Source organism: Pristis pectinata, chromosome 2, assembly GCF_009764475.1.
Source record: "Pristis pectinata isolate sPriPec2 chromosome 2, sPriPec2.1.pri, whole genome shotgun sequence".
In the NCBI taxonomy this organism is placed as follows: domain Eukaryota; kingdom Metazoa; phylum Chordata; class Chondrichthyes; order Rhinopristiformes; family Pristidae; genus Pristis; species Pristis pectinata.
In genome coordinates, this window is record NC_067406.1 from 118,494,638 (window position 1) to 118,520,388 (window position 25,751).

A 25,751-nucleotide genomic window follows, 5' to 3' on the forward strand; every position below is an offset into this window, starting at 1 on the left:
GTCAGCAAGCCTTTGGGTGATTAGCAAATGAAAACTGGTGCAAGTTAAGAAAAAGGCAACAGAGTTTTGTATGGGTATAAGTTTCTATAGAATGTACAATGGGAATCCAGCTAGGAGAGCTCATCAATTTCATCAACTTTGCCTCCAACTTCCACCCTGCCTTCAGGTTCACTTGGTCCATCTCTGACACCTCTCTCCCCTTTCTGGATCTCTCTGTCTCCATCTCTGGAGGCAGATTAACCACAGACATCTTCTACAAACCCACTGACTCCCACAGTTACCTTGACTACACCTCTTCCCACCCTGTCACTTGTAAGGACGCCATCCCCTTCTCCCAGTTCCTCCACCTCCGCCGTATCTGTTCCCATGATGAGGCTTTCCATTCTAGGATATCAGAGATGTCCTCCTTTTTCAGTGACCGGGGTTTCCCTTCCATCACTATCAATGTTGCCCTTGATCTCCTCCACTTCCTACACATCTGCCCTCATCCCCCTCACCCCACCTACATAACAAGGACAGGGTTCCCCTTGTCCTCACCTACCACCCCACGAGCCTCCATATCCAACACATCATTCTCCGCAACTGCCGCCACACCGATGGGATCCTACCACCAGGCACATCTTCCCCTCACCCCCTCTCTCCACTTTCCGCAGGGATCGCTCTCTTCGTGACTCCCTTGTCCATTCGTCCCTCCCCACTGATAACCCCCTTGGCACTTATGCCTGCAACCGCACCAAATGATACACCTGTCCCTACATCTCTTCCCTCACCACCATTCAGGGTCCCAGACAATCCTTCCAGGTGAGGCAGTGCTTCACCTGTGAGTCCGAGGGTGTCATTTATTGCATCCAGTGCTCCCAGTGTGGCCTCCTGTACATCGGTGAGACCCAACACAGATTGGGTGACTGCTTTGTCAAGCACCTTCGCTCCATCTGCCGCAACAGGACCTCCCAGTGGCCACCAACTTCAATTCCACATGCCACTCCCATACTGGCATGTCTATCCATGGCCTCGTCTACTGCCACATTGAGGTCAGACAAAGGTTGGAGGAACAACACCTCATATTTCACCTTGGTAGTCTCCAACCTGATGGACTCAACATCAATTCCTCTAACTTCCGGTAACCCCACACCTTCTTTTTCTTCCCCCCACCCCCCCCCCCCCGTCTTCCCTTATTCCTGTGGCTCCCTTCCCCCACCTCGATGACCTGCCCACCTCCTCTCCTCCCCTCCCCCATACTTTATTCCATGGTCCACTGGCCTCTCTGACCGGATTCCTTCTTCTTCAGCCCTTTGCCTCTTCTACCTATCACCTCTCAGCTTATTACATCTTCCTCCCCTCCCCCAACTACCAACCTTCCCCCTCTCACCTGGACTCTCCTATCGCCTGAACTCACCTATCACCTGCCTGTGTGTGTTCCTCCCCCTCCCCCCACCTTCTTATTCTGGCTTCTGCCCTCTTCCTTTCCAGTCCTGATGAAGGGTCTCGGCCCGAAACATCGACTGTTTATTTCCCTCTGTGGATGCTGACTACTGACCTGCTGAGTTCCTCCAGCACTTTTTGTGTATTGCTCCAGATTCCAGCATCTGCAGAATTTTTTGTGTTTCAGGAGAATATTATAGTAGTAATAGATGGAAACAGTAAAACCAGGGAGAAGGGTTTCCTTATAATGGTTCATCCAGCAAATGAACAGAGGTAGGTTTGGAGATGGACAATGTTGCATTATTAGGTGATCTTGTTGGTGGAGTAAATAGTGTATATATTGTAAGCTGTTCCAGGGTCAATCCCAGCACCAAGGTTGTGAACAGTTGGACTCAGCTGTGAGGAAGCAGGAAAGAAGAGGAGAGTCTGTGATGGGACCAAACATCATGGATTTTACTTTAGAATATTGAGTTGGAGGACATTTCTGCTCATCCAGTATTGGATGATATTCAAACAGTGTGAAGAACCAAAAGCAGTGGATGGGTAAAGAGGGATGATGGTGAGATATATTTGAGTCTCATGAGCATAATAAAACAAATTTTCACAAGCAGAAGAGAGATTTGATACTATTGTTCCTTTTGCTAGTTTACCCTCATATTTCTTCTTCTCCTCCCTTACAGCTTTTTTAGTTGTCCTATGTTGGCTTTTAGAGGATTCTCAGTCCTTTGGCTTCCCACTATCCTTGCAATATTGTATGTCTTATCTTTTGCTTCTATGCTGTTCCTGACTTCCCTTGACAGCCATGGTTGTCTTGTCCTCCCCTTAGTGTGCTTCTTCTTCCTTGGGATGAAATTCTGCTTTGTCTCCTGAATTACTCCCAGAAACTCCTGCCATTGCTACTCCACCATCTTCCCTGTTAGGGCCCCCTTCCAATCAACTCTGGCCAGCTCCTCCCTCGTGCATCTGTGTCCTTGTATGTGTTCCTTTGATCATTGCAGTCACCCTTCTCTAACTAAAATTATCTTTCCACCTGTCATTCAATTCATGTTTTTTAAATTGCCAACCTCAAATCATTTAATTCCTACTTATAATTCGGCATGAAAACTTTACGTGATGAGACGAGCAGCCATGTGACCCCTGTTGACCTCAGGAGGAGGCCTGAGCGATTTTAACTCCCTGCTACCATTTACCTTCCCAGGTCCATCACTAACCTCAGGCAATCACTAACCTAAATTCAGGCAAGTAAGAGTCAGGGCTTTCAGCAGGTCTTGTGACTAGGAGAGGAGGGAGTCCAAGCAAACTAAAGAACCATTGATGCCCCTCCTTGTATAGGCAAAGTAGAAAAATAAGTAGTAAAACTAACATTAGAGCAAACCTAGAACATTGAACAGCACAACACAGGAACAGGTCCTTTGGCCCATGATATTGTGCCGAACTAATTAAACTGGTAATTAAATGCCTAAATAAACTAATTCCTTCTCCCTACTTAATGTTCATATCCCTCCATTCACTGCATATTCATGTGCCTGTTTAAGAGCCTCTTAAACACCTCTATTGTATTAGCCTCCACTACTACCCCTGGCAGTGCATTCCAGGCACCCACCACTCTTTGTGTGAAATACTTGCCCCACACATCCCCTTTGAATTTACCCCCCTCACCTGAAATGCATGCCCTCTAGTATTAGACATTTAAACCCAGGAAAGAAGATACTGGCTGTCTACCCTATATATGCCTCTCATAACCCAATAGGCTTCTATTAGGTTTCCCCTCAGCCTCTGCTGCTCAAGAGAAAACAACTTGTAGTTTATCCTGCCTCTCCTTATAGCACATGCCCTCTAATCCAGCAGTATCCTGGTCAACCTCTTCTGTACCCTCTCCAAAGCTTTCACTTCCTTCCTCTAATGGGGCCACCAGAATTGAATGCAATACTCCAGATGCAGCCTAACCAGAGTTTTATAAAGCTGCAACATAGCTTGTTGACTCTTGAACTCAGTGCCTCGACTAATAAAGGCAAGCATGTCAAATGCCTTCTTTACCACCCTAACAACCTGTGCAGCCACTTTCAGAGAGTTATGGACTTGGACACCAAGCTGTACATTAAGTGCCCTGACATTAACAGTGTACTGTCTCTTTACATTTGATCTCCCATTGAACCTCTTCGGGCTTCATTCTTCATCTCTGTTACTCAACTAATGGGAAGGCCACAATAATTTTCATTCTCACGCCACTAGTTAGAATATAGAACCTGATCCAAAGGACTTCATCCCATAGTTCACCACATTTAAACAAGATATCTGTGGATTTCGGGCAGAAATCTTCCAACCTCCTCTGACAACGAATTCAAGATTGTGGGAAAGAAGCAGGGTATTCTCTGGCTGATTTAAACTGCCCACCCAGCCAGTCAAAAAGCATAATTTCTATAATCTTGCTCATTACCATAAGAGTGCTGAGGCACTGTTGCAGGAGAGTGGCCTTGGCTCCATGAGAAAGCCATCTGCTGCCCTCTCTCAAGGCACACATTTCGTCTTCCCCTTCCTCCCTCTCCCCCACCCTTTTTATTCTGGCTTCCACCCTCTTCCTTTCCAGTCCTGATGAAGTGTCTCGGCTCGAAACGTCGACTGTTCATTTCCCTCCATAGATACAGTCTGACCTGCTGAGTTTCTCCAGCATTTTGGGTGCATTGCTCTAGATATCCAGCATCTACAGTCTCTCTTGTGTCACACACTTCTTCCTAACCACCCACCCACTCTATATAGCTATGCAGCTAGCTGGGTCAGATTGTAGGGATTCTGCAGTCAGCAGCCATGCCCTTAAGACCTAAAACCTCAGCCGTCTGAAGTGTCCTCCATGAACAATGTACAGCTTTCCACCTCCCTAAATTCCAGTCACTGCCTATGCACCATACTGAAGTGTTAGGGAAGGGAATAGAAGATAGACTGTAATTTTTTGCATCAGGGAGTTTTATTTTTCTCGCTGCAAATGGAATTGAGCTATTCAACATATCTGCTTGGTTTTATTGGCAATTATATCTTTAATGAAATGAGGGAAAAGATTCTAAGGTTGAACAGAAAAATAGCAATCAAATGATGGTGTTTAGAATTGTGATGAAATGGGGACATTGGTGCGTCAGGGTAGAAGGAATCACTCAATATAGGTGAGGATGGTTTTGGTGACCAATCTCTTGCCTGCAGTTCAGCCTCATCATGCTGCTCCTCCTTCCTTTCTTGTCACTGCTACAATTCACAATGCCCAAACAGTGGTAAGGACTGATCCCTTGCAATGATAATGTTAGGCAGTGAACATCAGATTATTAAAGAATTGGACACCAGAAGCGAATTGTCCATCAAACTTTCCCACAGTGGTCTAATCAATGTAATCACCGCTCAGCACACAGTTTCTTTGCCATTTACCTTTCTGGTGGTGGGATGGGTCTCACTGTAGGGCAGCTCTGCTTTGTATCTAATGAAATCCAGAAGCCTCACTGAGTGAGGATATCACTTGTTGTACAGTATTCAGGCTGCAAATTGATATCATTCTTAAATTTACAGTTCAAAAAAATCAATGTTGCCATTAATCTCACTTTAGAATTAAACTTGTATCATTTGGCTCACTTAGCAGCATTCTTACATTTGTGAAGAAGATTGCAGATTGCAGTCATGTTCCAACACCTCAGCACATTTTCTTAACTAACACATCAAGTATTGAGAGTCAGAGATTGCTTTTAGATAAGACATTCAATTAAGATTATTTTTACTGTTTTTACATTAAAGATCCCTAAGGGCTAACTTGGAGAGAAGTAGAAAAATGATATCATAAACTGCAATTAACCTACACCTGTTTAACATGGTAAAGGACAGACAGAAATCTTATGCTGCTACCACATTAAAATGATTTAAAGGAGCAGCAAGAATTATCTCCACAGATAATTGCCTTGGTACGTAACCATAGGGCCCGATTTCATGACATTGCCCTGACATCCTCCTCTTGACAAACATCTCGGCTATCACTTCAGTACCACACAGTTGGAAGTGGCACTTATCAGATGTGGCAAATGCAGACACTGGGAATCTGAAACAATAAAATATGCTGGAAACACTCAGCAATTCAAGCAGCATTTGTGGAGAGAGAAAGAGTTACCATGGTGTACTGGTCAATATTTATCCCTTCTCGAACATGCGATCTTATCCTTGTCTCTTGCTCTTTGGGGGCATTTGCAAATTGGCTGCAGCATTTCTTGCATTACGACAGTGACTACAATTCAAAAGTAATCAGTCGGCTGTGAAGCACTTTGGGATGTCTTGAAAGGAACATGAAACATTTCTCCTCCTCTTAATCCTTCTTCTCTTCCTCCCGTTTGTCCCCCTCCTGTTACTTCATCTCCTTCTCACAATTGCTGAAGGCTGAGCCTGCATCATTACAGGCTTGTGAGGGTGACAAATTTCAGGAGCCACTCAGCACTATACAGTCAGACACATTTGCAGAAGCCCAGGTAGTGAAAACATTGCTCCTGGACACTCATGGTTTAATCAGTTATTTGTGCAATACAATCTGACTCTCATATGAATTTCATGCTGTTGTGCATAGGGTTTAGACTGGAGTTGGGAGCCCGATATTCATAGGATACATTTGCCCCATTAGCCACCCTTCCTGTTTGACCTGGTGACCACAGCATACTATTACGTGATGAACGAGACAGGAATGCACCCCGGTAACAAGCGTTGATCATCATGAAGCTAGTATGAATGGTTGCCATCCAGCTCAGCATTCAAGGAATGATGTCCTTCATGGTTGCTGTAGATATCAAGAAGACCTCTAGCTGCCTGCACCACGAGGAAATGTGTGATCCTTAAGAATCAAAGCAAACATGCTCTGTTTTCTTTCCCAATAAGGATACATCCTCTGTTACCTCCTAAAAGTAGCAGAATGCATGAGATTATGACATGCTAGTGATGTCGTCAATACCTAGCTGAAAAAAAGCATAAAAAATTATGACCACTGTTACTTTCTTTCACTGGCACTGTGTGGCTGGTGTTGTAACTGCAGCAGCATGTGACATTTTTTGATGAACATCTCTCTGGACAAGGAGAATCCCTTAACATATTACTCCTCATGAGATGGATGCAGGAGCCCTGGTCTCTAAACACTCTTAGTGAAAGAGCCTTCTACTGAAGGACCTTGTCTTCCTCCTCTTCTATCTCGGAATTACTGGGGATCCTCACCTTATTCTTCCAATCATTTTCATAGACACAGGTGAATATTTGTAATAGCCCCTATCTGACGTGGAAGTCCAAACATGTTTAGACTCTCAGGAAAGCTTTTGAAATTACTACACTCTCCATGTTAAAAAACAGCATCAATTCACCACTTCAACCACCAAATACAGGTAGTACCAAGATTATGTAAGGGTTCCATTCCTGAGAATGGAACCCTTTTGAGATTCCTGAGGTCCCTAAGATTTTTCCGTAATTCAAGGAATGAAATCCTTCAAGGTTCCTGTAGATATCAAGAAGACTTCTAGCTGCCTGCACCATTAGGAAACCTTCAGAAACATTCATTTTCTATAGCTACCCATATTGTACACTTCCTATAATTCTTTCATTTCATTGTTTCTCAATAATCACCATTCAAATGAATGTGCTTGCACATCCTGTGCCAGGTCTAACCTACTGCAGTATCCAAGAGCAAAACCTCAGCAAGATCCTCCTCTGTCACAGGATTCCAAGGAGAGTCCAGTAGCAGAGTACAGCTACAAAATGGCTGGTAGAGTATTGCCAGTAAGTTCTGGCCTTCTGCATTTGTGCAAGATTCCTGTAACACACTGACACTTATGCATCAGGATGACTTCTGTGGGCCTTTTGTGTGAGTGCAGAAGACCTAGATTTCTGAGAAGTGCTCACTAGTTAGAAGCTCCTGTAACCCAGCAGGAAGCATCTTCCTGGAGTTTCCATGTTCATCAGGTTAGACCCAAAAGTGGCGTGGTTCCCTGAAGGTGATATTGGGTTCACTGAAAGTGGCATTGTAGGTAGACAAGGTGGTGAAGGACGTTTTGGACACACTGAGTATAGAAGTTAGGATGTTATATTGCTGTTGTACAAGAAGTTGGTGAAGGTGCATTTGGAATATTGTGAAAAACACGATGATGCTGGAGGAACTCAGCAGGCCAGGCAGCATCTGTGGAGAAAAGCAAGTGGTCAATGTTTTGGGTCAGGACCCTTCTTCAGGACTGTTTCTCTATCTAGACTCCAGCATCTGCAGTCCTTTGTTTCTCTATTTCCTATCTTCAGTCCTGAAGAAGGGTTCTGACCTGAAACGTTGACTGCCTGCTTTTCTCCACAGATGCCGCCTGGCCTGCTGAGTTCCTCCAGCGTCATCATGTTTTTCGTCTCGATTCCAGCATCTGCAGTCCTTTGTTTCTCTTTGGAATATTGCGTTCAGTTTTGGTCACCCTGCTATAGGAAAGATGCAATTAAGCTGGAAACAGTGCAGGGGAGATTTACGAGGATGTTACTGGGACTTGAGGGACTGAGTCATGGAGAGAGGTTGATCAAGTTGAGACTTTATTCATTGGGCAGTAGAAGAATGAAGGGTGATCTTATGGGGGTGTATAAAACCATGAGGCACATAGATAGAGTGAATGAGCACAGTCTTTTTCCCAAGGTTGGGGAATCAAGAACTAGAAGACATAAGTTTAGGGTGACAGGGGAGAGATTTAGTAGAAACCTGTGGGGCAATTTTTTCACCCAGAAGGTGGTCTGTGTATGGGATGAGCTGCCATAAGAAGTGGTTGAGGCAGGTATATTGACAACGTTTAGAAGGCACTTGGACAGGTACATGGATAGGAAAGGTTTAGAGGAATATGGGCAAAACGTGGGCAAATGGGACTAGCTTAGATGGTAATCTTGGTCGATATGGACCAGTTGGACCGAAGGGTCTGTTCCTGTGCTGTATGACTCTATGACCCTATGACTCTAGACCTGCCATTGGTTCATTGCCTCTATTGATTTGAGTGAGAGGAACAGCTTGGAGGGAGAAAGGCAAGTATTTGCTAATTTATATATATTTTTGGAATTATTTAAGTTAATTTAAATGTAGTTAACTAAAATATATTTAAATGTATTCAATTGATTTAAGTGTTTTAGGTTTAATTATTTAAATATTTAATCATTTTACTATTTTAAGTACATTTCAATATGATTATTTTTAACTTTTATTGAATATTCTTCAATATTAGTGACATTTCAGGACATTCAAAGCCTTTTGACTGTTTTGACAGTCAATAAGATTGTTGTGTGGATTAAGCAGCCATGAAAGCATTTTTGAGGATGGGGCTTACATTTCAGCAGGATGGCCCTGAGCTCCACAGGTCCTAGATGATCAGGAGTGGACTTCAAGGTTCTTGTTGCTTTTGCAGGGAAGAAGTCAGCTGTTGGTGGAGCTGAGCCAGCTCAACCACTCGGTGGGCTGGATGTGGCCCACAGGATGTGCATTAATGGCATAAAAATTAGTTGCATGTAATTGTTACCATGGCTTAGAAGTACCATAGCAGTAGAACATAACCCATCATCAGTGGAGAATTCATCAGCTACATCCAGGAACCTGATCAGGTCCTTTTTTAATGTTTGCAATAAATTCACATACATTCAATGGTGCTCTCTTGAACTCTTTCAAGGATTTTATATCACCAATCACGTGAGAGGACTAAAGCACTTAAACAAAGGCAGGTTAGTACTTGATTTGAATTTAATCATCCTGGCAATGTGTCCATGCAGTTTCTCTCTCTTTGCAATTGTTCTGCAACATAAGTCATGAGGCTTCAGAGACTCTCATACTAAAATACAAGCTATAGCTATCAGACTGACAACCTTGTATGGTTCACAGATGCATAGCATTGATCATATTCACTGCAATTATCAAAGTTAAATGAATTGATAGGCATTGCAGTGATTTGGGAGTGGACTATGAGCCAATATTGGAAAGCTGGTGAGTATTACATTAAATAAGCACCATGAGATATCAGAAGCTTCAGAACAGGAGCTTCTTCATTAAAAACTACCAACAACTATCAGATTGTCTTCTGTCACACAAAGCATTATTTCATTCCATCACATGCACCTGTGAATCATTGACACTTTTGCATAAAATATACCACAAGCATGGACTCATTGTGACATCACATATAGGATCTGCCTCTCATTTATTTTTCTTGTCTCAGATCTTCTTATTGTTCAGTTGTTATGTTCTAACATTAGGACTGTAAAGTAGAAAGTTCCAGATAATTTACCCAATAAAAATTGTAAAATGCAATTGCCCAAACAACAACGCCTGCATGATTCTGGTGACCAGACCCCATGAAACACCTCTACAATTAATTAAGACATTTTGTCTACAAAGTGCTTTCAGTGTGTTGACTAACTTGAAATCTGGCCAAAAATCCCCAAGGACTATCTTGTAAAGGAGACTGCTATGTGGTTCCTTGTCAATGGTTTTTACAATTAAAGTTATATTGATGAATTCATTGAATCACAGCAAATAAACGTCCAAAGAGATAAAAGCTTATTTATGATGTAATACACTATTGACATGTTGAATTTCTGAACTATTGTAAAAAGCTGAATGTTTGTGAAACTGTTATATTAGTTGACAAAGCAGGCATGCCACCAGTCTCTGCTATCAAAAAAACTTAATTACTTCAGAAGATTCAGGCAGACCAGTGGAATGTTAATTATTTTTTTCTTTCTTAAAGACATATCAAGACTCTCTGACAATCCCTTTTCCATGAAGTTGTGATACAGTGCGTCTCTCATTATACTTTCTAGCGATTTATCTTCCGGTATTGTCAAGGGAATAGATCTCCAATTCAGCTTTCAAGTAAACTGCTGGCATCATGTGAGCAGCTCTCCAGTTCTAGAAGCAATCCAAACAATGAGAAACTGCTGCGTACATGAGGAAGGAGCTTGCAGAATTCAGCCCTCAATATACTGAATGACATCAGGACCGGCAGCCTGATATATATTTAGAAACCTCACCTAATTAGGACTAAAATAGCATCTGCTTTGAACTTAACAATTTTTAACATGAGTTGTTAATCAATTTTTGTTTTCTTTGACCTACTTTGAAGCAAAGGGATGTACAAGCATCCTCTTGCAGTACAGTTTTGAAAGCTTTCCATTTTAATTCCACCATGGTAATGCTTCCATCTATTAAGGACATCAAAGTAATTTGGTTCAAAAAACAGACCTCGTTAAAATCTGATACTAACATTTCCATTATTTTCATAATAACAATAAATGTTGGAAATACTTAACAAGTCAGGTGGCATCTGTGAAGAGAGAAATGAAGCTCATATTTCAGGTTGATGACCTGTTACCAGAACTGTTCTAATGAATGGCTAGCAGTCTGAAACATCATTTTGTTTGTCTCTACACAGAAGCTGCCTGATCTGCTAAGTATTTCCAATATTTTCTGTTTTTATTCTAGATTTCCAATACCTATGATATCCAATTTATATCTTTCCATTAAATGCTATGGTTGTAGTGTTTCCCAATTTGATTTTCTGAACAAAGATTGGGAAAAACAATATTGGTTTTTATTTCCACAGGAGATTAAATAAAATAGAATGGATTTTATGGTGAAATTGATGGTACAGTCTCTAAAAGAAATTGAAAAGATAGATTGAGCACCTTTTTCATGTTTCACAATGGTTTCTCATGTTCTAACTGGTAAAATGACAATTCATAACATCAATAATGGCATCTGCCAAATGTTTGGTGGTATCAAGTTGTCTTGATTTTCTTTTGTTACCTGTTAAACTGAGTACATTGTTGTCTGTTCACTGTCACCTAATATGGCAGGAGTGAGGTCAAGGAAGCTGATGTATATTTATTTTATACCTCAAAGAAAACCAAAAAACAAGGGTATTTGAATTAAGTACAAATCAGCAGGTGGAATTAAGACTGCATATGTTCTTGGGGGCTTGAATAAACAAGATCATGAACTAATTGTTTTAATGATTACAGGGAACCAACTATTATAAAAGGACTAATTAATGGTATCAAACCATAGATGTGCACATAAATATGCTCACCTAGTTATTTGTTTTTATATAAGAAAGATCTTTAGTATTAAAAGATTTTTAGGTACATCTTCAGTAGTTAAATATCACAACACAAAAATACTTGCAAACAGGCTGAGATGTACACAATCACACACAAAGGTAGCAAGTTTCTCACATTACACAATACTTTTGAAAGCTATGTTAATGAATATAATCCAATGACTGGTTCCTTTGAATGCAAGTTGTGCACTTTTGGAATTCAATCTGGATTCTTCCATTCATATAACTTGCATGTGCACAAAGGTCCGTGGGTTTATGTGGTGACATCAAATGTCATGCAACATGAGTTTTGATAATATTTATACTATTGTTTGTTTAAAAGGCCTGAAAATGGTGTGGCCACTCACACCAAAGCAGCTTTAAGTGGAGGTTTGAGGCTTGCTTCAGTTAAAGGCCCTTTGTTGCTTAGCCTGCTGCAGTGGAACTGCAGGGATTGACCTCTTGCAGGCTTAGTGTTTGCTACTATCATTCCCTACTCAAACAACTAAACCCTATGCTGAATGCTTCTCCAAATCCCCTCCACCTTGACAATGTCCTAACCATGTGTCAACCCCCTCCCACCAATCCATTCTCTGACGTCCTATCCATCTTTGCTGCTCTATGCTTCAATGTCATTTCTTCTAATGTGACTTTCCCAAATGCACCCAACCACCCCACAGCTGCCCTGACTACTGGCCTTATTTTCTCTTCTTTGGTTTACCTGATTTCCTCTGCTGACTCTGAAACTGGTAGAGGAAGGGCTTTTGCACCTGCATACATGCAAGGACTGTTCTATCACACATGACTCCTTGGACCTTGTGCACAATTGGAGATAACTGTAGATCGACACTACTTTAATGCAAATAAGGCAGACAGGCAAACATTTGGACAGGTACTTAGATATGAAAGGAGTAGAGGGATATGGGCATAATGCAGGCAAATAGGATTAGCGTAGATAGGCATCACAGTTGACATGGATGAGTTGGACTGTAAGGGCCCGTTTCTGTGCTGTATGTTTCTATGATTCTATATTTTCTCATCTTATCTCTTTATCCATATCTAAGATTCTCTAATCACGCTGTCTCTTTCTTTTACCTCTTTAATTATTTATGTCTATCTCTATATGAATCATAATGTCTGGTTTCTTTGTGTAACCTCATGGGCGAGGAATGGAACAGATGCGGGAGCTGCAGACACATCATGACAGTTGTATTCCAAGTACGTCTCCAGACTATTTCGACAAAGCTCCACAGACAATTATTACAGTCCAAGGAGTAGTCAATCACATGATATGGTACTTAATTGAGGCAGCAGCCTTAAAAGAACAGTCATCATTTTACAGCCAATACCAAATACATAAATAAAATAATATCAGCTGCTTGCAATTGTCTAGATGTAATATTAAAATTCACTTTGTAGCTCAAGACGTCTGAAATGAGGAAATTCAATCTACCTCTAAAATGTCAAGAGACCATAAGAACACAACAGTAACATGGTTAACTCACAGTCAAGATATATCCAAATGTTCCATGCATGGATTCTTTGTGTAATTATTATGTTCTTATTTTAAATTTTGAAATCCAGGTTGTGAATAAAGTGTTTTATTAGCTCAGTATTTATTGCGGCAATACTTGCAATAAACTGGCAAGTTAAAGATAAATCACAATAAAGCGCATTGAAGTTGTTTTGCATTTGATGATCTGAAGTGAAATATGAGGCACAACTTCTGAACACAACTATAGCACTTCCTTAAATTGAGCACAGCTAATGTATCAGCCACATGGAATGTGAATACTGTGTGTACTTTACATACATATCTGTGCTTTATTGTTTAAGCAGCCAAATATCATCAATATAGTTTTAATAATATAAATTTATAATGATAATGTTAGCTGTGTAAAGTCACAGTAAATTAACTTGCATCTTGTGAGGAATTAGTAATTAATATTTGTGTTTTCAGACCTGCTTCACCTGAAATGATTGCACTGGAGAGCTCTTGAGATTAATAGCAGCTTTGGAAATTGGCAAAGTGGGAACGTTGATATATCTTGATTTGGCATCCTATTCATTACTGCCAATATGTTTCCATTTAATGAAAGCAGGAATCATCTCCAACAACATTATTGGCTCAGAGAGAACATGCATCGTCGATCAGTGCTGCAGTTTTCCTAGAACCCTTCTTTCAGTTAATCAGCAGTATTTTGTATCTGTATTTTCCTGAAAGTGGTTAACTTACTCACCGTTGCAAAAAAAGTCTGAAACCTGAAATGCTTGCCTATTGGGTATTTTGGGAGAAAAAAAGGACTAAATAACCACGAGAAATAACAAAAGAAATAAACTATAAAGCACAAGATTTAAGTCACTTATCCCATTCTTGGTTTAGTTCACTGACCACAGCAGGAAGATTCCACAGTAATTTCAATACCATGTAGTGTAAAAAAAATAGCCAATCTATTCATTTGATTTGACTGTCCAAAGACTTCCACTAATGGAAGAGTTGATGTTGTCATTAAATGAGACCAGGATGAATAGCCTTCCATGTGTTCCGTCTAACGTCACCTATAGAGACTGATTATTTCAAGCTACCTGAGGATGACCAGCAGCAGCTATTGGTCAGAGCCACTGACAAAGAATAGGGATAGAGAAGTGATATAGAATTTCTCTTTTCTGTTCTTTCAGGCCATTCATTGCTGCTGTTATCAACCACTCGGAGGTGCATGTGAGGTGATGTGGCTTGACTCATCTGACAGCGTAAGTCAGATCCTGAAGAGAAGTAGAAGTGTGAGAGAAAAACTTGGACAGCAAGATATGGTTCTCCACACAGCAAACTCTTCCATTAGGGGAATAAACTTTGAGCTGCTTTAAAAGACCTAATGAAAGCAGAGAAAAGTAACATTTTTGACATTCCTCTTTACTAAAGACAGCTGTGTTTTTTCAATTTCCATTCAATCAAACAGCTTTTTTAAATTCTTACATAATATGTGATTTTCGCTGTTGAACAACATTTATTGCCCATTCCTCATTACCCTTGTGAAGGTGGTGGTGGGCTACCTCCTTGAAGAACCGCAGTCCATGTGATAAAGTTATTTTCACAGAGATGTCACATGGAAGCTTTAGGATTTTGATTCTGTGCTAATAAAGGAATGGCGATTTATTTCCAAGAGAGGACAGTAAAAAACTTGGAGGAGAACTTAGAGGTGATGGTATTCTATGCACCTGCTGCCCTTGTCTTTATATGTGGCAGAGTTGTAAGTTTGGGAGATCTGTTGAAGAAACCTTGATGAATTTCTGCAGTGGATCTTAGAGTTGTCTCATTTTTCCTTATGAACAACACATTACTTAATTTTGATGTGCATGGAATGAAAGGTGAAATGGTTCAGCAGAAACCCATTTGTTTATATTTTGGAACCACTTATCTCAACAGTAATCTGATATGTAAGTAAATGGTTACTCTTTTTCAGACAAACTGAAAAGCTGAATGGTACAAGTTTGATGAAAGTCAGCGTGAGCCCGTAAAGTATAACAATTGCAAACGTGCTATGACAAACCTGATCTCAAGTTTCATTTTCCCATTCCAATTTTCACTTCAGATCACGCATCTGAGATTTCTGTGATACGCTTGATGTTCAGAGTTGTTGATGAGCCCTAGGATCTGGAGGACAATTGTTCTTCGCTTGGCACAGGCTCAAAGCTGGTGGATGTGATGAGAGCAGCTTCTCCTCGGCAGTGTGGATATTGGACTGCATTGGAATTGAGCAGTAAGAACTAATGAATCATTAGTAAGAATGAAAACGGCGAGCGAGATCCATGAGAATGGATGGTGCTTGACAAATTGCATGAGAAATTAAGGGTATGGATAACTTTATTAAATTTTGTGCATGGATATGGATGATATGTTAAAAATTGAGATATCACAGGACGTTTGGTCTACTTCAAGATAATAACTAGAGCTATGTCTCAAGAATTGCAAGTGCTGATATGCTGCTGATCCTTCACGTTCAGCATCCACAAAAGCACTGTTTGCAGCTGGTGGCAAACATGGTCAACAAGTACAACAGTACAACAAACAATCTGCTGGAGGAACTCAGCGGGTCTACAGCAGTATTACTGACAGGAGCTTCTGAAAACAGCTGGAAGAAGTCCTAGGGGCAAGACCCTAACTATCATAGGGTTTCTGTGTAATAATGGGATAATACTTGTCCTGCTTCTGGAAGTCACTTCTACATCGCGATCCTGAATATACAGATGTTCAAATGCAATTAAATGTTCCTTTCTGAATAGGTTCAAAGGGTGCATGTACACAGTATATTTATCGTTCCACTTGACTCGACAGAAAATCTGTGTTCTTGATAAACACCAGAGTTACACGAGACCTTTTTGCAGTCACTCTGATGGCATCCTGTTGTTCTGACATTTAATAGATCCCAACAAAAACAAGTTGTCGATAATTTTGCTCACATAACTTACTGGGAAGGTATTTAAATTATGTTTGACTGAGAATTAAAGGCGAAAATTCATAAGACTTTTAAGGATTTCATAACTCTGGTTTTCTGTAATTTGGGTGAGAGGGATTGCGAAAAAGTTCGTATAAGTTGATTATAAAAGCTTAAAAAGATAGGTCATGAAAATGTTGTTTTGTCATTGATGAGAGGTGCAGAAACATTTTGAATGATACCATAATTCTTTTTCTCCAGCTAGTTTCTTGAAATACATTTCAATATAAGTAGAGGAAAACAAAATACCTTACCAATATTCTTCTTCCTCTTCCTCCTCTTCTTCCTCTTCTCCTTCATCTTCCTCTTCTTCCTCTTCCTCCTCTTCTTCTCCTTTTTCCTCATCTTCTTCTTCCTCTCCCTCTTCTTCTTCTTTCTCTTCTTCTTCCTCTTCTTCTTCTTCTTCTTCTTCTTCTTCTTCTTCCTCTTCTTCCTCATCTTCTTCTTCTTCTTCTTCCTCTTCTTCTCCTTTTTCCCCATCTTCTTCTTCCTCCCCCTCTTCTTCTTCCTCCCCTCTTCTTCTTCTTCCTCTTCTTCTTCCTCTTCTTCTTCCTCATCTTCTTCTTCTTCTTCCTCCTCCTCAGGATTGGTGATGACTTGCTTTCCATCTGGTTCTGAGGTGGCTGATCTGGGAACGACAGACTCTTCCATAGATGAAGCAGGAGGAGTCTGATGGGATGAACAGGCGGGCAGTCTGTGAGGCGATACGTTCCTTCTGACTTTTGCACTGGGCTTCTGTGTACTCCCAATGCATAGACTCAAAGTTCTCAGCGCTATCCCCAGTGATCCAACTCCACTTTCAACTCCTGGGCCAAGGATTCCTTTAACTTGGCAGAGATGTTACACATTTTCAAGGAAGCTTTAAGAAAAAAGCTTGAATATTTTCTTCTGTCTGCCTTATTCAGGAGTCTAGTGTCAGGCATGCAAACAGGCATGAGTTACCCATTGGAGTCCACTGAGTGCAATTGTGGATCAATTCTGGAAATGTTGGGCTAGGAGAGGATACTAATGTTGGTTTGCTTATCCTTCCGGTAGATTTGGAGGATTTTGCAGAGAGAGAGAGTTGGTGGTACTTCGCCAGCACCTTGAGATGCCTGCTGTGGGCAGTCCAAGGGTCGAACTTTGTCATTCAGCATTGACACAGCACAAAGCTATACGTAGCTGTTTGTTCTATCAACAGAGTTAGCGCAAAAGTAAAGCAGAAAGTGATAGAGATACATGGCCATGCAGCATCCACAGAGAAAAGAACAGTTTCTAAGTCAGGAAAAGTTTTATCCATGTTCAAGATGTGGGCATCGCTGCAAAATAAGGATCTATTACTCATTATCAGTTGAAATAATGCCTTGCTAACTCATTTCAGTGGGCAGTTAAGAATCAATCATACTAGCTCCGGAGTTACATAAAGGCCAAATGGAGAAAGGACAGCAGATTATCTTCCATAAAGGATATTAATAAACCAGGTAAGTTTTTATAACTGTCCAGTAGTTTCATAATCATCATTAATGTAACTTGTTCTTCTTTTAAATTCCAGATTTAATTTCATTAATTGAGTTTTGGGGGATAAAAATGCTACTTTAACTGATGGGTGAGCTAAAGGGCACAAAAATGTGGATTGATCCTTGGGTAGACAAACCCAATTATGTCGAAGTACATCACAAGAGTTACAGAGATGTGTCTCAACAGCAATCACATTGTGAAGGCGCGAACACTGTTAAGACAGACTAATCATCTCTGATTACATCACTGGGGCCTTTGAGGTATGTCTGAAGAACAACTGCTCATGGCATCATGAAACCCATTGAGATAACCTAATCACCTCTGAGTACATCAAAAGGTCCATAGAGATATGTCTCAAAGATAATTGCTTAGTATAGGTGTGAAATCCATTAAGCCAACCCTATCATCGACCACCAAATACTCAATAAATCACTTACACTGGGGAAATAGTTAAGAAAGGTGAAATGGGAAAGCTCAGAAGCTTTGACGTATTTAGGGCAGAAGATTGTTGGATGGGCTGATCACCTAAAAGAATCAATGAGTCACTTCTTACTGCGTGGATCACTTGACTGCGAATTGTATCATGAATATAAGTCTTTTGGAAGGTCGCAATGTACAGTTGTAGCAATGGTTGTTTAGCTTCAATAACTATATGTTCTGTTGAAAACAATTTCACAGGGATGTTTGTTTTCTCTCAAAAGCCCACACAGGATAGAGGATACTCATTGAGATACAGGGGCATTATCATTTCACTGACCAGCTAATGATTTAAATTCTTCAGCTGCTGGGATTTGAACTCAGTCCAGGCTTTTGGATTACTAATCAGGCAGCTGTTCTGTTGACCAGAAAACAGTGGGTGACTGTCGTTGAACTGCAGAGTTTCTTCCACTGTGGCCCTGGTGCTGAGATATCCAACAGTCATTAGATTGACGTGGCAGAGCACTTAGAGAACAGCTTTGAAGGCCAGTGATACTCCACCCCGTGTGCCCCTTTTGAAGGCCAATGATAACTCACCCCAGGCTCCCCCTTTGAAGGCCAGTGATACCCCACCCCATGCACCCCCTTTGAAGGCCAGTGATACTGTACCCCAGGCTCCCCCTTTGAAGGCCAGTGATACTCTTTGTCCTTCCAACCAAATGTACTATCAATTTATCTACATTAAACTGCATTTATTTGCTCTTTCTACAAGTTTATTAATGTCCTTCTGTAAATTATTGTAGCCCTCTCCATTCCCCCTCCCCCAATATGTTATTTGTTGGAGATATGAAGCAAGAAGGGGTAGACATCAGGGAGGATTGAGGAGTCGCAAGGGAGGATAACTGGGGACGTGGAGGAGGGAGGGGGATAAGGGTGAGAGGGTCAGATGTGAGGAAAGGAAGGGAGGTTGCAGATTGATGACACAGATGAGGGAAGGGGAGGCTTAGAGAAGGGAATGGGAGACACAAGAGGGGGTTGGAGGCATGTATGAGGAAAGGGAAGACACAAGGGAAGGAGAGGGAAGTTTGGGAAAGGAGATTAGAGAGAGAAAGAGAGAAGGAAGGGTTGTCAGGGAGGGAGGGGGAAGGACAGTAGGGACAGGAAGAGATGAGGAAACTGAGTGGAGGGGGTAGACAAGGAGAGAGGCACATGGTAAAGTGGGATAGACATCAAGTGGGAGGCTGCAAGCATTGTTTGAACTAGGAGACGATGAAATCAGTGAGATAATCATCATTGGTGATGTTAACATGACTGGGGAACAGGAACACTGGCATAAGGGTGGAGGCAGGTCTGATGGAGAAATTGCAGAGGGAAGCACATTGGTAGCTCCAAGAAAGGAACAGGGATCAGGAGTTTGAGGGATGAAGTTCAGTATACTGTCAACTTAATTCATTTTGTCATTTACCTGCAGTTCTCCCAGTTCAGCCCTGCTTCCAGGACAACATGATCCAAGTTCCCTGCCCCACCCCAAATCGAAGAATGAGACTGTGTGTGTCCTTGACATTGAAATTGTGAGAAAAAACAGTGCAATGTGATCAATTGTCTAGATGATTGTCCTAAAGAATGTGCCAATATACAGACAGTCCCCAGGTTATGTATGGGTTCTGTTCCTGAGAACAGTCTGTAGGCCAATTTCTCTGTAAGCCAGAAATGTCCATTTTCCATAGCTACCCATTTCATATCGCTCTACATACACTTGCTATAATTCTTTCATTTCATTGAATAATCACACTAGCACTATCCATAATTAAATTAATGGAATATATACTGTATCCAGTCATTGATAAATACCATGAAGTTTTTTTTGTACTAGCTTGAAAAATGCTTTTAAAATGTATGGGAGAATTTATGTAAAAATGGATTTCTGTATGTCAGTTCATTCATAACCTGGGGAGCCCCTGTTCATCAGACTTGATGGAATTGTACTGCTATACTCAGAGGATGTCAACTAATTTCACATATAGAAATATTCATGGGCAGTGGAGCTGCTTCCTCAGAGCTCCAGTTCAATCCTAACCTCTGGTTCTGTCTATGTGGAGTTTTTGCATTCTCCCCGTAACTGTGTGTGCTTCCCTTGGTTGCTCTGTTTTTTTCACCAAATTGCAAAAACATGCTTATAGGTTAATTGACCTTTCTAAATTGCCTCAAGTGTGTAGGGTGTAGTGTGTGGTAGAACCATGGGGGGGGGGGGAGGGGGGCGAGGTTGATGGTAATGGGAGAGAGTAGGTTATTGGGAAGATAATTGGGGGAATGGGATTGCTCTGTGATCCAGCAAAGACTAAATGATCCAAATTGGCCTCCTTCAATGTAGTAAGGAAATATGGGAATGGTGCAAAGCAGCAGGAAAGTAGATTATTAGGTATGAAGCATTTGGATTCATTAATTAATTTCAGCTTTTTCCTTTAAGAGATATTAGACATGACTTTAAACAGACCAAATTGCCATTTACTTAAAAACTTGCTTTCTTCAAATTCAAAGTTTTCTACTTTCATTACAAAGGGTTTGCGATCTATTGGGTCTGTCTTAGGAAAAGAGCAGATAAAGATCAATACCAAAATCAGCTCAACTGTGCTAGCAGTCCAGATGAAGGGTCTCGACCCAAAACATTGACTGTCCGTTGCCCTCCATAGATGCTGCCTGACACGTTGAGTTCCTCCAGCTCTTTGTGTGTTGCAGTTGCGCATTAGTTTGTTGTGTAGAGGGTTTGACCTCAAAAGAACAAAAGCAACAGCAACGTGCATTTCTTCTGCACTTGGTGGAGAAGGAATCATCGGAATGGATAATCCAAGATTTGGTGGGTGAGGAAGAAGGATTCTTCTGTATTCCCAATGCAAGACATTAGTTCCTGCAAGTTTGGATTTCTGTTCAGGATTATTCTGTTGGACTATCATCACAATCTGAGCTAGAAGGATTTCTTTGCAACATAAAGGAAATATTGACATGCCATTTCTTTCATAAACTTGGCTCCCGTGATTAAGCTAAGTTTGACACTTTCATTTAGCTTGCTTGTGCACAAATTGTAATTATGGCAGAGTAGCCCTTTAATCAGCAGAATATTTTTCTTTCATTTTGTTATTTTCATTGAAGCAAATCTCAGATTAGAAGTAGGTGTGGGTGTGCTCGTTGCTGTATTTATTGTTGTATTACCATGTATGCTGTTTGATTTGTGAGCTTCACGCGAGCAAGGAATTTCATTGCACCCCGGTGTATATGACAATAAACTAATCTGAATCTGAATCTGGGTGAAGCTTATGCTCCTGGTCTCCATTGTCTGCTTTTCTTTCAAAAAAGGAGACGGTAAGAAAGGATCTCAGCTGATGAATACTTCTCTATGTTAAAATAGTCGACTTGCCAGAAATTGGCATGAAGCAAAAAGTTTTTAAATTAAGAGAGAGCAAACAAATGACCATTTATAACTTTTGAATACTGTGTAAAAATCAAACGTCACCATGAATTGAGCAGTTGCATTCTTTTAAAACAGTGCATCTTTCTTCTTTCTGGGCAAGCCACTTTTCTTTCTGCCTGTTTTGCAGATGGGGATCACATTCTTCTTGGATCTTCCAACTCAAACCAGAATTAATGTTGAGATTTTTTTCCCATTTTGTTCTGGAAATGATGCTGATGACAGACACAAAACATCTGCTCCAGCATGGCTATTGTTACCATCGTAGTCAAAATACAGCTGGGAGTACAGCTGTTTCATTTTAGTCTGACAAAGGTCCACACCTAAACCATTAACCAGTGTCTTTTCTCCTCAGATGCTGCTTGACCTGCCAAGCATTTTCTATTTATATTTCAAATTTCCAGAGTCTGCAGTTTTTGCTTTTGGAGACATAATTGCCTTTCAGGGAAAATGGTCATACTGTGAAATAAATGTATTGTGGGGCTTTCCATGGCTCTCTTTTGAAACATTGATATTGAAGAGTATGTAAAATAATATTCTTCAGATACTCAAAAATGCAAACAGTTATTTTGAAAACCCAATTTTGACAAATTAGTCATTGGTTAACCACTGTGTTAATAACATGATGTAATTATTATAAAATTTTACTTCATTCCTCAAATTCTCTCAAGAATAAGATGGTGAACTCAATGCCAATACCTACCTAGTTTAACCAGAGAACAATGGTTGCCGGAGAGTGATATTCCATGAGGATTTAGAAACAACCATTCACAGTTTTAATAGATTATCATTGCTATTTTAACACAAGTTAAAACTATACCTTTGACTCACATCAAATCATATTTTTGTACAATATCTGCATACTCTATAGGTCTTATGCAGTTCATTATGTATTTTTAATGTGTTCTTTCTTGCACCCCACCTACCACATTGGATCCCATGACACATTCCTATCAACTTCTGATGTTTTGTACTAATGAAGTTGCTGAAGTTGCAACAGTCCACTCCGGATGCAGTGCCTTGTTTTATAAGCGTATGGGCCAGAGAATTGGGTGCAGAGATCAGCACATTTAACTTGTGACACTTCCAGTCTCCTGGCTGTTAAAATCAATGATCTCCTCAACTGATTAGCTGTTCTGCATGCAATTCAATAATTATCAGGGTTGCAATTGGAGATGTGCAATTTCAGGGCTTAAAGGATTGTTGGTTGTAAAACATTTATTGAGAGATAGTTGACAGTGGTTATAGGAAAATTGTGGGGTCCGGGGTACTGTCATCTTTTAAAGAGATGTAGGATCTCTAAAATATATTTTAAGATGAGTTGATGCAATTGTGCATTAGCAATACAGTGATGTCATTTGCAACATTACCTATAAACAGCAAGGTAAAACTTAAAAGCAGTGTCAAAATAAAATGCATTTGATTAAAATTTGTTTGTGCTGCATTTCTCAATGGTACTCTTCTCATTTTAAACTCAGCTGCAGAGAGTTGGGAACATAGTCCAAACTCCCACCTCCAGCAAATGGAGTACTGAGGAAGGGCTATAACGTCAATGAGGTTAATGCGCTCTCAGGTGAATGTAAAGAATGCCACAGCAATGTTTGAATAAAAGCAGAATAAATCCTATGGTGTTTTACTCAATATATGTTCCTGCATAATAAAGCCAAAACCAGCTTATCTGGCATTTAATTTACTGCTGGCTATGGGATTTTGTTGTGTGCGAATTAGCTGCCACATTAGCAAGGGCACTGTGGTAACCATATTTCAAAAGCACTTTAATGGCAATGCTGTGCTTTGAGGTAGCCTGAGGACATGAATGGTATTATTAAGATGCATGCATTTACTTCTCCTATTTTGTTGCAGCATATACTGTATTTTTGCCCATTGTACTGAGGTCCATCCCCAATGACCATCAAAGAGCACATCACAAATAGTTGTTTCCCTCAACATACCCCAATATGATGTATCCTTCAAATTTATAAATCTTTGCACTTGCTAAACTCAGATATAAAATACCTTTTTACTTGAGGCACCAATCGTTTTTACTGACCTCTTCTACGGTGGAACACAGCATGCTGAGTCTGATTTGTGCCTGTATCATTGTTGCAGGTATCCTTTCACTGCTTAAATGGCCCAGTTGAAAATCTTTTAACTATAAAATCTTATTTACCTGGATATCTAATTCATTGAAATAGTATTGTTTGAGGTTCAAAGAATTCTACCGTAATGGTTAAAATATCTGGAATTTAAAATGGATTCTGTGTATCAGTAGTAGTTCATATCAAATTTATCAACAACACTAATCAATTGGGATCAAATCCTAACATACTAGTTATGTGATGGTCTATTAACATACATAAAGGGCTTAAAACAATTGTGTAAAATTACCTGCTAATGAACCAACAATGTAATGCTGCAAACATTACTCAAGACTGTAAAGTTTTAGCAGTTCCTCAAGTTCAAGAACAAATTGCTTTCCACTCCCATTCTATGATTTCTAAGGTGACCAAGCAGTCTTGCTAGGGATTTACAGATTCTGTCACTGGTGGAGCAGGAGGTGGTTGATGGCGTGGATACTATTGGAGGTACTGAAGTCCATTTTACTAGACTTATACATGCTCCTGGCAGAAGACTGAAAGTTCTTCCTGCCTTTCCGAATACTCCTCTATTTTGATCTGTGTTGGATTGTGGCTCTCGTGTTGCTGAAAATGTTACATATTTTCAAGGAGGTTTTGATAACATCCTTAAAGCAGAATCAGAATCAGGTTTATTATCACTGACATATGTCATGAAATTTGTTGTTTTGTGGCAGCAGTCCAGTGCAAGACATAAAGACATTAAAAATTACTATAAGTTACAAAAATAAATAAATAGTGCAAAAGAGGAATAACGAGGTAGTGTTCATGGACCGTTCAGAAATCTGATGGTGGAGGGGAAGAAGCTGTTCCTGAAACATTGTGTGTGAGTCTTCAGGCTCCTGTACCTCCTCCCCGATGGTAATAATGGGAAAAGGGCATGTCCTGAGTGGTGAGGGTCCTTAATGATTGATGTCACCTTCTTGAGGCACCGCCTCTTGAAGATGTCCTCAATAGCGGGGAGGGTTGTGCCCGTGATGGAGCTGGCTGAGTCTATAACCCTCTGCAGCCTCTTCTGATCCTGTGCATTGGAGCCTCCACACCAGGCGGTGATGCAACCAGTCAGAATGATCTTCACCGTGCATCTGTAGAAATTTGCAAGAGTCTTTGGTGACATATCAAATCTCCTCAAACTCCTAATGAAGTAGAGCTGCTGGCATGCCTTCTTCATGATTACATCAATGTGTTTCTCCATCCTGGAAATCTCTGGAATTCAGAGTAGAGTACCTATTTCAGGAGTCTGGTATAATTAGAGCCACAATACTGAGGAAGAAGCAGGTTTGTTCATCCTGCCAATGTATTTGGAGGGGGTACTCTCCAGTGCTTTGAGTTGCCTATGGTATGTATTCTGTATCTCCGAACCATATGAACAGCAGCTATTACCACAGCCGTTAAAGCATGAACTTAATCCCAGATATGAGCTCTGATCTTTGTACTATCATTTTTTTCAGAGGGCTAAAGACTATGCTGGTACACTGCATGGGGTGGCAAATTTTATCACTGATGTTTGTCTTTGCTGAGAAGTGCATTAGGATGTATGAAAAGTACTCCACATTTCCCAGGGTTTTGTCATGGACCCTTATTGTAGGGGGACAACGTTATGCAGCAGGGGCAGGTTGGTAGACAACCTTTGTTTCATAGCTGCTCAGTGTGAGCCCATTTTCTTGTATGTTTCAGTAAGTAAGTCAATGATAACTTCGAACTTGACCTCCAAAACTGGAGATATGCAAGCACCGTTTGCATATACTGTATGGCTTAATGACTAAAGTTAGTCTTGGAGTGGAGGGAATGGAAGTTGAATAGTTTCCTATTCTTCCTGTAGATTAGCTCCAGCATAAAGCTTTTAGAAGTGAGGTGCAATATTAAACTGAAAAAGATTAAGAGCATTCGAGTGACAGCAAAGTCTGCTTGACTCCATTTTGCATAGGCATTGGACCTGTGGTTAGAGGCATAAATATAACTGAAATAAATAACAGTGTACACTTTTGGTCAACACAACTGAAGGTACTATGTGTTTTTATATATGGAAAGAGAAGAGAAAGGCCACGTAACTGAGAAGATGAAAGGAATGTATATTAGAGAGTAGATACATATAGGGATCTTTTCAATGGAAAAGAAAAACAAAGAAGTGGTACTATTGATGTATTTAGGGCTCTAAAGATGATCTAATGCAGATAAAGACAAGCTGATTCACTTTGTCAAAGTAGTGGATTTGGCCAATGGGAGATTG